We start from the raw sequence: 13,634 nt of genomic DNA, 5'->3' as shown, positions 1-13,634 counted from the left end.
TCATCAGCTCTAGTTGAAGAGGGGGCAGGCAAAATGACAAGTCAAGGTCAGGCAGAGGTCGGTAATCCAGATCGGAGTCCAAAAACAGGAGACAAAGGGCTTAGACATATGGGTTTGATTCTAGACACATGAAAAGTGGGATATATACGGAGGGTACGGGGCAACAGAAGACAAACAGCAGAGGGGCTAATGACCTTAGAGATTGGGAGACCCGTGGCAGAGCAAGGGTGTTGCGGGCGTATTCGACCCCCACTAGTTGCTGGCTCCAGGTGGTGGGGTTGGCGGAGACCAGGCAGTGAAGAGTCTTTTCCAGGTCTTGGTTAACTCACTCCGACTGGCCGTTGGACTGGGTGTGCAACCCAGAGGACAAGATGGCCGACGACCCAATGAGTGTGCAGAATGCCGGAGCCTGGGTGTTGGGCAAGCATGGAGGAGTGGGCCCACTCCAGGACCGAGGAGCGGACCGTGTCAGGAACAAACATCCGGTTATCTGCCCCCCTGGGTTCGGCTGGGAATGCTGTGCTTCACTGACCTGCTTCCCTATTCCCCAGCTGAGTGCCTTCGCCAGGGACAAGGTGGGAAGGATGGTCTCGGGTTCCGGGGTAGTAGCCATGGGTCTAACGCGGCGCATCTGACTTGACATTCTTGGATCCCGGTCGGTATGAGAGGGAGAAGTTGAACCGGGGTGAAAAGCAGGACCCACCTAGCTTGCCTGGAATTGAGAAGCTTGGCGGTGCAGAGATATTCCAGGTTCTTCTGGTTGGTCCACACAATGAATGGATGTTCCGCCCCCACCAGCCTGTGCATTCACTCCTCCAACGCCATCTTCACCGCGAGAGGCTCACGATTCCCCACATTGTAGTTCCTCTCCGTGGTTTTGAGAAAATGGAAGAAGAAGGGGCAGGGATGTAACTTGAGTACCAGGGTATAAAGCTAGGACAGGACAGCCCCCACTCCGACATCCGAAGCATCGGCCTCCACCACGAACTGGCGGGACAGGTCAGGATGAACCAAGATGGGAGCTGTGGTGAAACGGTGTATGAGATCCCAGAATGCCGGGTCAGCAGCTGGAGACCACGTGAATGGAACATTGGGAGAGGTTGAGTGCAGACCGGGGGGGGGGGGGGGGGGGGCAGGGTGCTATAACCCCGGATAAAGCGGCGATAAAAGTTTCAGAATCCCAGGAAACGTTGCAGCTGCACCTTGGATGTAGGCTGCGGCAAATCCACCACCGCTTTCACCTTCCCAGAATCCATCTGTACACTCCCTGCAGCGATGATGTAACCCAGGAAGGAGATGGTGGAGCGATGGTTTTCGCGCTTCTCTGCTTTCACAAAAAGCTGGTTCTCCAGGAGGCGTTGGAGAACCTGTCGGACGTGGGACACATGGACGAAGCAGGAGACGACGAGGATGTCTTTGAGGTAGATGAAGACGAACCGGTTTAACATTTCGCAGAGAACATCATTAACCATAGCCTGGAACACAGCTGGGGCGTTTGTAAGGCAAAATGGCATGACCAGATACTCGTAGTGACAACTGGCCGTGTTGAAGGCAGTCTTCCACTTGTCCCCTTCCCGTATCCGCACCAGGTGGTAGGTGTTTCTTAGGTCCAGCTTGGAGAGAACGGTGGCCCCCTGGAGCGGCTCGAAGGCCAAGGAGATAAGTGGTTGCGGGTAGTGGTTCTTCACCATGATTTTGTTAAGGCCCCAGTAGTTGATGCATGGGCGCAGGGTTTTGTCCTCCGCCAGTGGGGGAGGCAGAAGGACGGGTGAGTCTTCAATGTAGGTTTCCAAACCTTGGTCTTCAGATCCATGAGAATGGAAAGGGGCTGAATGGGGATGCCCAGCTCGGATGCCAGGGTAGTGTCCATGAAGCTCTCATCGGCCCCAGAGTCGATGAGTACCCAGAATGATTCCAATTGGTTCCCTCACAGCAAAATGGCATGAAAAGAGGTGTGAATAAGTGGAGAGAAAAAGTTCTCCGGATGGCCCACCAGAGTACTCGCTCCTACCGGTGAGCCTGGTCTTTTAGTGGACAGGTGGAGATGAAATTACCAGTAGTCCCGCAATACAGGTAACGCTTAGAGTGAAGCCTGTATAGCCATTTGACTGGAGACAGCCTAGCTCTGCCTAGTTGCATTGGCTCAGATAGAGGTGAATCGGCAGACTTCGGAGACTCTCGGGGGAACTCGGGTAGCCTTGGGTTCTCTCAGCAACGGAGCCATCGGGATTCCTCGAAGGTGAGGTGGAATCCTTGGGTGGGCGAGTGAAATCGAATCTCCTCTCCTTCCTTCATTCCTGTTGTCGCCCATCGATCCGAATGGTCAAGGCAATAAGCTAGTCGAGATCTGTCAGCAGTTCCCGGGCTGCAAGCTCGTCCTTTACTTCCTCCGAAACTCTGTGTAGGAACATGTCGAACCATGCTTCCGGGTTCCAGGCACCCTCAATTGCCAACGTGCGGAAATCCAACGCATAGTCTGCCACACTGCTGGAGTCTTGCCGAAGCTGGAGTAACTTCCGGACAGCCTCTCTCCCAGACAATGGAGCATTGAGAATGTTTTCTTTTTACCTCTGCCACAAACTCCTCCAGACTGAAGCATACTGTTGTTCCCATACTGCGTTAGCCCAGGTGAGAGCCATCCCGGACATTAGCATGATGAGGTATGCTATCTTAGAGCAGTCCGAGAGGAAGGAGGAGGGCTGCAAAATGAACTGGCAACAGAAACAGAGAACACAGGTATAAATACACTGGAGAAAATAAGGTGGAAGATGGGCGAAACCTGGAGGGGGTGGAGACAAGCACAAAGACAGGTGAAACATGTCAGGGTGTGACAGTAGTCGCTTTGCTGGCATGCATCAAATATTTTGGGAGGGGTTTGCCCCACCAAGATTTACATGCTAAAATCGCCAATGATGATGTTACATTTGGTATGGTTACATAAGACAGATGGTTACTTAAGGCAATAGGGTGGTTGGTAAGTCAGTCGGTCAGGGGTGGGCATATAACGCAAAGTCGGGGTGTGAGGGCATATAACGCGAATGTCCAGCAACCCAAAGGTTGCGTGTTTGAATACGTTTTGTACATTTAGCTAAGGATCAACTTTGCAACTACTAACTACTTTTTTAGCTAATTTGCAACTACATAGCATGTTAGCTAACCCTTCCCCTTCCCCTAACCTTAACACTTTATCCTAACCTTAACCCTAACGCTAAGGCCTAACCCCTAGCCTAGCTAATGTTAGCCACATAGCAAACATTAACATTAGACACCTAGCCACCTAGCTAACATTAGCCTCATCAAATTGGAATTGATAACATATCATACGAATTGGATAATGGACATCGACCATACGAAATGTAACACATCATACTAATTGTCGTGCCCCGGATTTACATTTACTCTATTACTTGAGTCAAGGTTGCAGCCACCCAATCCATCCTCTTGCACTGTGTCCTCTCTGAACACTGGAGTACCTGGAGTGATTCTTCCTATCCTCTTGGTTTTAGTTCTATTAAAAGGGAAGTTTTGGTAGAGCCACCCAGCAGTAGAGGAAGAGAGTGAGCATTGCATATTCTCTCAAACAGTCACATCTACTGCAGGCTGAGACAGAGAGACATTGCTGCTGAGTAATGCCTTAATGTCATTTATGCATTGTCAGCCCTTGGGGAGATCTGTGACAACAGTTAAGGATTCTCTGAGGTTTGTGTTTTTTGCAAGTAGAATGAGTGCCTTGGCTAATGTAAGACTGTAGCTCAGTCCAGAAACAATCCATAGTCCCTATAGGCAAAATGAACAAGGATAATAAACCTTTCACAACCCATTAGAGTAAAAGAAAGCTGATATGACATGGAAATGATTGATTGCATTCAGTCACATTGATTTGCAAAGTATTGCAGTTGCTTTCACATGTTCTATCCTAGATAGACCTTGTTATATTTTGGGCAATTTCAAAAAGAGCTTCAGCAGAAACACTACCAGGTGAGCAGAAATTGCTTTGTTACCACAGTAACGTTTGCTTTATTGTATGAAGCCCTCTCGCGAGATTCCAGTACAGTGACGGGAGGGTGGTTGGTAATATTGGTATGATCTCATCCCTACAGCAACTGCATAGCGCAGCGAGGCAAACCAGTAACTTTGTGTCCAACTTCTAAGTTAGACTGCATCTCTGGGGAAGGCGCAAAGATAATTGTGATTTTAACTGGAACGGAAACATCTGCTTTAAAGCCATATAGTTAACGTTGTTCCTGTATTTTTTATAACATTTTTACATTAAAGCGTCTTCCACGAGAAGCAAAAGGGGGGGGAAACGCGTAGTATTGTGTTCATGCCATCCAACGGTTGAGGGAGAGACAAGAAAAGGTGAGTCGCAAACCTGCGTTATGTCGTTGGGGAACGATGCATGTCATGTGCATGGTGTTTTGGGGGTAAGCTACATGGGCGCAAGCAACATCTGGATTGTCTCCCCAAACAATTAGCATGTTAAACAGCAAAATATGACCGATTTATGTTCTCTACTAGTAAGTAATCTACATTTGAATACGCAATCAGGATATTTTCTTTCCCCAAATTAGGATGGATCCAGAAAGGTTGCTATGTGGGTTTAGAACGCGCACGTTGCACGTGACTGGAGTGGAAAATGTCAATTTTGGTCTTGTCATGATCAATGCAATGCATCACTGTATCACGTTTTTCAAGGACAATGTGCATTGTTTCGAGTTCAGTTTGGGTTTGCTGATTTACAGGTGGTATCGAGCAAATTGACATGGTTTAATAGCGCTGTAATAGACCTGTTATGCTGCAGCTTTTGTTGTAGTACTCTCCTTTGGTATATATAAATCAGTGGTTCCCAACCAGAGTAGCCTACTAGGACCCCTGGGGGTACTTGGCCTATCCACAGGGGGTACTTGAGACGACTCATGAGACCATAGGCCTATGGTGAAATGCACATAAGGGGGTACTTCATGGGGTAGTACGGGTAAAGCAAAATTCAGTTGGTGGTACAATAACCGAGCATTTGTGAAAAAGGTTGAGAACCACATACATATTGTCACGTCTGTTAACCCATGCCTCTACTAGTGGTGGGTTAATGTTTCTAAAGGGTTAATGTTGATGGATCTTTCTATAAGCCAGGCAACACATATGCAGGTTGGACTGTCACAAGGCATAACACTATTGTCTACTCAACCATAGGTTGTATTGCTCAACACTGCAGTTAGGACATACAGTATGCTAACTTGGCCTTTACACTGCCTGTTTGGCTCTTTGTCAGTGAGATGCCTCCAAGCCTGAGGGTTCGTCTCGAACTCAAAGAAAGAACACCTACCTTGCATTCCCTGTTTTGGACAGAATGGACAAATGAACAACGTTTGTTTGGAAAATTGATACTTTACATCAGCTAAATTAGGCTAACTGATGATCTGACACAGCTGACTAGACATTGCTGTTGTAATAAAGCAGGCAATGTATTAGTCAGAGTTCTGAGTAACATTTTACATTGTTGCTCACAGGCTGTACACCTGTTTAGTAAGTAACACTAACTATTGAACTATTACTACGCCAACCCCCTCTACGCTACTGCTACTCTCTGTTTATCATCTATGCATAGTCACTTTAACTATACCTACATGTACATATTACCTCAATTAGCCCGACTAACCGGCACATTGACTCTGTACCGGTACCACCTGTATATTGCCTCGCTTCTGTTATTTGGCTGTTTTTTCTTTTCTTTACCTTTCTATTGTTTACCTAATACCTATTTTCTCCTTAAAAATGTCACTGTTGGTTAGGGCTTGTAAGTACGCATTTCACTGTAAGGTCTACATCCGTTGTATTCGGAGCACGTGACAAATACACGTTGATTTGAATTCAAAGCAAATATTAAAGTATTATTACAGAGTTACTACACAAGAATTAGAGCAGGTTAATGTAAAGTGTTATACATTTCTGGAAGATGAAGTATAGACCTTCAGACATGTGACTGGCAAAAACGTTCATTTTTCTATGCAACCTGTGAGACACGGTAGAAATGAGTTTTAGTTTCAGGGGGAATTCAAATGCCCCACTGACCAAGTAGTAGCCTATTGAGTTACATAAAGCTAATGGTTGACATTTTATGGGGCAGGCTATATTTAGCATTGAAGGGCCCCTACAGTGGCAAATCTGGATGCACTTAGACATGAGATTTGAACTTGGCCTCTCATGCCAGCTGTTTCTGACAGTTCCAGTAGCTGTCACAAGGAGTCCAAATACCGTCGATTTAGCACTCACTCACTGTTCGTACTTTCTGTCTTCTGCATATAAGAGCTTGAACATCACAGTGTTGAAATTGGAGTCCCCCTCGTACAGGGTTCCCCAACTGGCAGCCTGTGGTTTTCTGAGAACATTTCATAACATGTTAATTGTTGGACATAAAAGACTGTAAAAACACCAGGAAATCATCTCCAAGTGATTTTAATTTTGGAAATCTGTTCCCAATTATTTACAGTCTACAAAGAAATTGTAATTATGTTCTGGCCCCCCGAGCATCCGTTCAAGAAAACATCAGCCCACGGCTGAATCTAGTTGATGATCCCTGCCCTACTGTTTCTTCTGTCTCTCTACCCATATTGGTGTATGCTGATCCGTGGCATTGTTCTGTAGGAAACGGGATTGGTTATGGTGGGATGAGTCAGAAAGGGGAAGGAAAGAATATTGAGTTGCATAGTGGACAAAATATTATCATTCTTTGTGAACATGGGAGATTGATGACTGGGAAAACATCAGACAGGTCCATAGTCATAACAATTGAAGACCTCTGTTTTACTGTTGAATAAATATTTTCTTAACCTCATTACTCATTATATTTAGTCTGATATTGTTTTGCTGAAGCAAAATCATCATGCAAACTGGACCAGTGCCCCATTATGATGGAGTTTTCACTTTAAATCAATCTAGTGCTGACACTGTTATGGGGAAAAGTGTATTTCTATTTTAATCTCCCATGATGGGTGAACCATTCTCTGCTTTGTGCCCCCCCCCCCCCCCCCCCCCATGTTTAACATAGGACAATAGTATAGGGTACATGCAGCTCGCATATCTTATCACAAGAGTATGACAGCAGAGACAGGGAGGTGGAGTCCAGGGCAGGCTCTTGACTCCTGGCTCTGAATGCCAGATAGGAGGAGCAACAATTGGAGCATAGTTCAGTTTTATAAAGTGCCTCTCTTGAATGTGTTTGAAGTGAAATACTAAAACTAAATGTTTGCTTTGTTCATGACAGGGCTACTCTTATATATAGGTATAACATGTTAATATAACAGGGTGGAATATGCTTCCAGGCCAATTAAATACCCTGGCCCACTGCCTGCCTATTCAAGGTGCTCAAATGTTTACATTCAACAATAATTAGAATAATCAGTAAGAATTCTAATTAGAAAAACAAGTCCACCTTGATTTAAATCGTCTTTCTCCTCAAGTAATGTGTTGCTTGAATTTGCAATGTTGCCTGCCTTCCCTCCTGTTGTTAGGTGTTGAAGGCTGAGAACAGACATAACAGGCCCTGGGATGTGCCACTGAATGGACTGATACACATGTCTGATGTCAAGTACAAGGCCATGTTATTTTCCTTTCCATTCTGACTAAGCTCTGTGAAATCAAAGAAGCGGATTGACCTTTTGGCAAACCGTCCGTAACCATAAAGGATAACGACTAGAAATATATTACGTTATGAAAAAATGAGTAGGCTCCTGTTCGAATGATTAAGCAATGTTTGTCAGACCAAAGGCAGAAGAGTAAATGATTGTCTTGGCAATCTGTCCTCCGGTGCCCTACGATGTCACCATTGAGTTGAATGGGGGTGATAAAGCTGACTGGGATGAGGATGACTGTGGTACTGTCTCCTGTTAAACTGTTGGAATGCTCCGGCTTTGTCTGTTTGGGCCTGCCGGGTATATGTCAACCAATGGAAACAGCGAAAGAGCGGAACTCACAATGGAGATGATGTCATCTCTTTTAACTCGCTGTCACAGAGTAAATGCAGACGAACAAAGAAACTGCCCCCTCCACCACATCACAAAAATGATATAGGCAACTCTTAACTTTTTCGGCTTTACAATTATTTATGTGGAGGTCACATTATTATTTTGAGTTGTGACCCCCCCCTCCACACACACACACACACACACACACACACACACACACACACACACACACACACACACACACACACACACACACACACACACACACACACACACACACACACACACACACACACACACACACACACACACGCACACACACACGCACACTTATTCTCCTGATGAGGCAGAATGTAATGTAGTGGTGCAGTTGCAACATAGCTGATGTGCTGATTTGGGACAAGATGTCTATTCTAATCTAGCCCTGACAAATAGGCCTATTCCCCACAGTATCAATCCACTTCTTGTGCTGCCCTCATAGTCTCAGTCTGTTGCTGATGCTGATGATTTTAAGTAACCTCACACTAAGAGAAAGAGTGATACCCTGACTAATTTAATCTAACTCTCAATTCTAACCCAAAGCCACAGTCTCACCAGACCAGACAGGCTGTAATTCCCATCTTTCTCTGCCTCTCAGGCACAAGTGCTGGAAATAGTGTGTTCTGGGAAAGGATTGGGGAAAACACATCTCCAACAAACAACCACACACGGAAAGAAATAAAACGCTTCCGTAATAAAATGTTGGTACCTGAGGATGTGTTGAGTTGCTTTAGGCTATCTTGCCTTATAGTGATGATCTGCCTGGTTGTGTCTAAACATGTCAGTCACTGCCTACAGTATCACACTGTCAAATCTACTCCCCCCTGTATCTCCCTCACATACAAAATCTTTGCTACCATTCCTAGTCTATAAACAGAGAACAAGGCCCATGCCTCATGCTGTGTGTCTTCCATACAATAGTGACATATTATTTTCCCATACGGGGTCGAAACCACACAGCTATAGTGTTGTTCTGTGGGCAGAAATCTGAGAAGCAGATTGGAATATGCAGTGGGTTGAGCATGCCTGAATCAGGATATCAATTTGCAGACAGGTCTGTTCAGCTAGTCCTCATTCCTTCACTTTAACGGCTCAACTGTTTTTGTTACTTTCAGGTGCAGCGTCGTGTACAGTGAAACTGAAATTCCATGCCACACAGCACCGCATGAGTTCTGCTCAGAACTTATTTGATTTGAAACCCCCAACACAAAATCTAAAGACGCTGTTAACATTTCTGAAAGAGTTGCACTTTAGGCTCCCTCCTCTTGGTTTCCTGCATCCCAACTAGCAGAAATCCCTGTTCATATTGCTCCAAGATTCCACATCCTCTCTCTAGTCAAAACACGTAATACATTTCCATCCTGTGAGTTGAGTTCCTGCTCTACTCCAGGCATGGTTGGGGGTGAGGAATGAGACTGCTTGGCTCCAGTTCCTTCCTTGTCCTGTGTGAGAATTTCAGAGGCTCTCCTCTGAAACACATGCAGAGAGAGAGAGGGAACACAATGGAATAGTCAATTGACTGTGTTCTCACCTGATATTGCTAGGATTCACTGACAAGGGGGGACAATTCTGTGATATTCAGGACAACCCCTCTCCTTTCTTGCTGTTTAGTTTTCAGTTATTTAGCAGAATCTTTCATCCATAGCTACTTCCAGAAGTGAGTACATACATTTGATATTTTATTAATATTGGTCCCCTGCGGTAATCAAACCCACAACCCTGGTGTTGCAAACGCCATGCTCCACAATCTGAGCCACACGTGACTTTCACCTTGTTGTTGACAGTGCCACACCTCATAGATTAGGAGAATTAGAAATGGATAACACATCAACACCCTGCCTACTTTCTGACTTGATAAACTGTCCCACTCCCTATCAATTTGACTGCTGCAGAGAGACACTCTTTCCATCTGTTCCCAGGTGGAGAGAGCAGATGAGGCCGACCAATAACAAACATGGCTGCTGCTTTCCCCCCAGCCTGTTTCCTGTGTATTTAATTGATGTATTCCTGGATATCTTGGCTACAGCTTTTCTGCTGGTATGAGATACATACATACATCAACTCCATATTTGGGAGCTCATGCTCTCAGAAATAAATAACAATTCAGTTTTGACAGATTTTGTCTGTTTTCAGATGTTGTTCTTGAGGCCAAGGACGAAGAGCTAGACTACTAAACTGACTCTAGTTCTGATCGTTTTAAAGTGTTGAGTTGAAGGTCGGTCTTCTGTTACAATACATTCACTTGTTGATGTGTTGGGAGGAGGGACTGCATGGGAAAGAGGTGCATGAGGTCTGCTGTGCAAGGTATCACATAAAAGCCTGCCTGCCATTATTGCTCAAGGAGAGGCAGGGAGGATTCTTTGTGATGTGGGCCTTTTGCGGCAGGTGGGCAAGTGTTTATGTGGCGCGGCTCCCTGCTTTGAATGCTAATTAGTCGCTAGGGATCATGTACTGTTGGATTCAAAACACCGGCACACCCTGGCCTCTCGCCCTTCTGCTCCACTTGGTAACCTTATTATCACACCGTTACGTTTAACTTGTATTTGTTGTTAGTTAACCTCTGCAGATGTCACTGTGTCTATAGTGATCCAGGTTGAAGCTCTCTCCACAGCTCTGATGCAAACATGAGTGTGTGTGCCTGTGTGTGCATGTTTGTATGTTCCTTGGGGAGAATATTAGTGTCTATGGTGTGTGTGTGCGTGAGATACTCTTATTGTAAAGATGCAAATTAAGGATCACACAGAGCTCAAACATAAACTCTGCATGTTTTTTCCTTCAAGACTTCTGGGGATTCTGAGCCTTTATTAGAGCGAAGTGGGGGTATGAGTGGGGCGTGGTAATTGCAATCCGCTTTTTCCTGAGTCCTGTGAACCAAGACTAAAATTGAAAAATTGGAACAACTGTCAGATGTTGTCAACCTAATACAGCATATGCTAATCTGTAGGCCTTGTGGGTTTTTTGACTGTGAATGAGGTCTCTGTACTTTTGCTTTTCTTTTTGATAAGAATAGGAAAGCGCTCCTCCCTAGGCCCTGTGTAGATTAGTTTTGGCTTTTGATCAGCACCGTTCCAGAGCTGTCTACACTGTGGGCTACAGTGTGGTGTGTTTGCAGTGCAGGTCAGCAGCAGTGCACTATGTAGGTTGGACATTGGTTTCCTGGCACGACCAGTGATTTAGCATGGCTCCTGTTATGCAATGCTGCCTGAATTACTGCTGCACAAATGACTTTGTATGAATTGATTAACTCTGAGGCTTTACTGTACATAATAGGACTAGAAGTGCATCAAGCCATAAGTGGAGCCATGCCCTAATCAATGGCTGGAAGTAGTTAACGTGCAAAGGAAACATTGTGGAATTGATGTGCTAAATGGTATAGGCCCAATACAATATGATATGTTGATGTTACATATTTGACTTCACATTGCAACATCTTCCTGCTGTGAGAATATGCTAAGGGATGCCTACATTTGGCCCATTCACTCCAACAGTTGGTTTCGGTTAGATTTAGCTTATTGAGCAGCAGTACCTGTGTATTTGACGCTGTCACTCTCTCTCTGACTGAGCCAGCTCTCTGTCAGATGCGCTCCTCAGTGGGGAGATCCAGTGTTTCTCCTCTTTAGTATTCTCCTTCAGCATAGCTTGGGACTCCTAACAGCCACAGCTTTCCCCTGTAGTCAGCACCTGCAGGCAGCTAGTACCGGATGTTCTTTAAACGCTTACATGGTCCTGCAGAACAGGAGAGTTAAGGTAGCACTTCCTCTTCTATGAGATTTGAATGGATTAGAACCTCTCTTGTTAATCCACAGTCGGTCGAGGGGTTAATTAAAAGAGCTCATCTTTTCCAGAGCACACCTTCTTGTGTGGTAGAGAAGCAATTAGTATGTGACAGCAGCAGGGCAGATTTTTGGCGGGTGTGAGGGTATATTAATGAGGCTTTCACCTTGAGATCTGTGTTAGTGGGGAAAGAAAAGGGTGTCTCACTGAGCTTCTGCTGCATCAGGCTTTCTAAATGACACTGATTGTCATACAAATGCTATTACTCTGTTATTATTCTAGAAAATCCACAGTGTTTGTTGTATTCCCATCTATTTGTTGGCAATGAGGGATCATCATGTTTTGTACTGAATCACTTTATTATAATGTAGGTCATGGTTATTGAGTGTGCTCTCTCCTGCTCTCATGTTCCTGGTTACAGGCTTAGGCTACAAAATATGGCAATGTGAGACTAGGCTTACTGTAGCTGGTTTGACTGGGCTTACTCTAGTCCAGCCATTTGGCTTGGTGGTGTTTGGATGGTAGACGGGAGCTCATGGTAACTTATATATGTTCACTTAGTGAGTTCCTGACCTTTCCCATACTGAGGCTTCTTAACTGTCACTACAGCTCCTCTCCCATCAGATCAACCCAGCCAACCTTCTCTGTCAAAAAGAGTCATAATAAGCTGACACATCACTGTCCTGGCCTGAGCAACAGATTCTTCTGTGAGGGAAAATGTAAAACCACAAGAATGTATTATATGCAGTTTATGATTAGGGCATGATGTCTACCTGTGTAATATTAATATGTCCTATATCGTAATCAGTAAGCAAAATGATTTAGAGGCCTGTTATTTTATGTCTGTGTTATCTAATATGATGAATGCAGTTGTTTCATCATCAGTGTTTTGACAACAGAATCTTTATTTAATTATTATTTTTTTATTTTTTTTGTGTGGATTTTACCCCGTTTTCTCCCCAATTTCGTGGTATCCAATTGTTTTAGTAGCTACTATCTTGTCTCATCGCTACAACTCCCGTACGGGCTCGGGAGAGACGAAGGTTGAAAGTCATTGAAAATAAGAATTTGTTCTTAACTGACTTGCTTAGTTAAACCTCTCTGGGATAGACGGGAAGCAAATGTCCCACTTGGCCAATTGCCAGGGAAGATGCATTGCGCCAAATTCAAATAAAATACTATAAAATGTAAACTTTCATTAAATCACACATGTAAAATACCAAATTAAAGCTACACTCGTTGTGAATCCAGCCAACATGTCAGATTTCAAAAAGGCTTTTCTGTGAAAGCATAAGAAGCTATTATCTGATGATAGCACCACAGTAAACAAAGAGAATAGCATATTTCAACCCTGCAGCCACCACACAAAATGCAGAAATAAAATATAAAACATGCCTTACCTTTGACGAGCTTCTTTTGTTGGCACTCCAATATGTCCCATAAACATCACAAATGGTCCTTTTGTTCGATTAATTCCGTCGATATATATCCAAAATGTCTATTTATTTGGTGCGTTTGATCCAGAAAAAAAAACAGCTTCCAATTTGCGCAACGTCACTACAAAATATCTCAAAAGTTACCTGTAAACTTTGCCAAAACATTTCAAACTACTTTTGTAATACAACTTTAGGTATTTTTAAATGTTAATAAATCGATACAATTGAAGACGGATCTATCTGTTTTCAAAACAGGAGGATCACAAACTAACGCTACTTTTTTAGTCTTGCGCAACTCTCAAACAGTACACATAACATTATCCTGATCCAAGATGGCCTTACTTCTTCATTACACAAAGGAAGAACCTCATCCAATTTCCAAAGACTGGTGACATCCAGTGGAAGCGGTAGGAACTGCAAACAA

The 13,634-nt window shown here is 44.3% G+C and overlaps 1 protein-coding gene across 2 annotated transcripts in view; it reads left to right on the top strand.

Moving 5' to 3' along the window:
• Positions 1 to 4,090: 4,090 nt before the first annotated feature.
• LOC109894516 (signal-induced proliferation-associated 1-like protein 1) overlaps positions 4,091 to 13,634 on the top strand; it is a 66,271-nt gene continuing 56,727 nt past the window's right edge. For both annotated transcript variants that reach the window (XM_020488064.2, XM_020488063.2), the window contains exon 1: positions 4,091 to 4,359. The gene's annotated coding sequence lies outside the window, so the exon portion shown is untranslated. The remainder of the gene's footprint in view (positions 4,360 to 13,634) is intronic.

The sequence above is a fragment of the Oncorhynchus kisutch genome, linkage group LG7 (genome assembly GCF_002021735.2).
Source record: "Oncorhynchus kisutch isolate 150728-3 linkage group LG7, Okis_V2, whole genome shotgun sequence".
Lineage (NCBI taxonomy): Eukaryota > Metazoa > Chordata > Actinopteri > Salmoniformes > Salmonidae > Oncorhynchus > Oncorhynchus kisutch.
Note: the sequence above shows the minus strand (reverse complement) of the source record. Positions and strands in the feature narration are given on the sequence as shown.